Below are 2,270 nucleotides of genomic sequence, written 5' to 3'. Positions count from 1 at the left end.
CTCATCGTTAAGCAGCTGAAAACCATTCGTAATCTAGTTTAACCTCTTTGCCGCGGTGCTCTATGAATTCAACAGAAAGAAAAACACAAACACGGTCATTACATCAAGGATTAGTCGGGGAGGGGAGAGGGGTGGGGGGATGGGGGAGGGCGCCAACTCCTTCATTCGAAAAATCATTAAAGAACTTTAGAGGAAGGTCAAGATTAATATTCACTCAACTTCTCCTTTCCAACCTGTCCTGCCTGACCCCAACAACATGGATTTCCGCTGTGGCTTTTGATAAAGTAAACTTTAACCTGCAAAGTGCCGTTAAGTAGAGATGCGGAATAAAAAAGTCTCTGTGGCTCGCAGAAGGAGAGCCGAGCTCCTGGGATGCCCCTCGTTGGGGCGCAGGCTGGACCGGGGCTGCGAGCGGCGCCTCGGCCGCGCGAACCCGCATTCCAGAGTCTGCGCGCGTGTCCCACCGCGGCCGCGGTCGACCTCACGCCGGCGCTCTCCAGTCGGGAACCTGAGAAAGGCTACGAGCCGAGCGAACTTCCGAGGCCGGTCGGAGCGCCCCCTTGCACCGGTGCTTCGCCACCTGGCGCGCACCTCTGGGGTAGGACCACCCTCCCGGCTACCGGCCCGGGGGAGCCGCAGGGGACCGCCCTGGCGGGCCTCTGGGCTGACGGCTGCGTCTCCAGACGCCGCCTGATTTGACCTCAAGGCTGTAGGCGAAGTCACCTACCGGCCGGGGATGACGCTGTGGTTAAGAGAGCAGATGTGGAGGAGTCTCTGTTCTGAGCACAGAGAATGAAGTTTCGTTTCTCCTGAAAACTTAAAAGAGCCTCGACGACTACAGAAAGAAGTTAGTGGTTAACCGATTTGCTGCTAATATTTCATCAGTGGTGCTCTCCCTCCTTTAATGTCTAACTCTTGGGAAAACTGCATATTTTAAGCTTTCCATCCAAATATTGATATTGGCAAATAGATCATCCAACAGTCCCCTGGTAAGGACAGGGCACTTTTTGTTTCACAAGTTGGCAACCAGAATTATTCCATATCACAAATTGCTGCAGGTTTAGGGGATGAAGCAGAAGACGTGTGACTCTCTTTAACAGTAGCGTGTGCGCGTGAGTGTGTGAAGGAGCGCACACCTCACTCTTGTACCTGCCTTCCACCGGGAATGAGCGCCTCTTCCGTTGGGGAGAGCCAGCTTTCACCCTGACTGCAAGAGGTTCCTAGCGGATACATACGTAAATGCAAGGCAATGATCCGGTCTCTTCTTAAGATCTTGTTTTGCAGTAAAAATTTCTCAACCTTTACTGCATTTTTTTTAATGTCCTTTTTGTTAAACAAAACTGACGCACTACATTTAGCAGGGTGGTGCCCGACGCATTGGAGGCCGTCTACTAGAAAGGAATCCTCCGCTCCTTAGCGGATTACGTCATTTCTCAGCTCCCAGAGGCAGATGCCCCATGGACCTTTGTTATAAAGTCAGATCTGTTAAACACTTTCTTGCGTTCACAGTTTGCTCTCGGAGATAACAAAATGTCATGAGCACACAATTTATTAATAAAGTTCAAATATAACAAGCAATTAAAATATTTACTGCCATTCTACCAAATCCTTCATCCTTCAGCGAGTATTTTCTCAAGTTCCCCAAGAGAAAGAAAGAAAAAAAGTTGGCTTTAAACAATTCATTTATATTTCATTCTTGTGAGATTTCAACCACTTGTGCAATATATATATATGTGTTGCATGCATATATATATATATATATATATATATATATAGTAAGCTCAGTTCTTAAGGAGGACTTTAATTTTAAAGGAACTTGTTTGGGGGGAAATCTCTTTGATACAGTTACTTATAGGGAAGCCACATATTTCCAATAAAGTTCATTTCTGATTAACATTAATGAAATTATTTCTCTTACCCTGTATTTGATTCACATGTCCTACTTTTGCAGAGAGGGAATTGCAGTCATTCTTTTGCTGCATTAAGAATTGCTCAATAATTGAATTGAATTAAACAAAATCTAAGTAACTGATTTCTGTTTTTAGTAAGAATGCTCTTTAATCTTGCATTCTTTTTAATGTTAATACAACTTTGAATATTGTCTTAGAGTTTAAAAAGAAATATAAATCTTGGCAAAATAAATAAAGAGACTTTATTAATGTAATTTTTATTTTTCATGAAATAAAATAGATCTATGGGCAGTGTTTTACTTGAACTATATGAGCTTCTCTGGGCATGTTTAACTGCTGGATCACAGTTGAGGCAAACCA

The sequence above is a fragment of the Balaenoptera ricei genome, chromosome 10 (assembly GCF_028023285.1).
Source record: "Balaenoptera ricei isolate mBalRic1 chromosome 10, mBalRic1.hap2, whole genome shotgun sequence".
In the NCBI taxonomy this organism is placed as follows: Eukaryota; Metazoa; Chordata; class Mammalia; order Artiodactyla; family Balaenopteridae; genus Balaenoptera; species Balaenoptera ricei.
Note: the sequence above shows the minus strand (reverse complement) of the source record.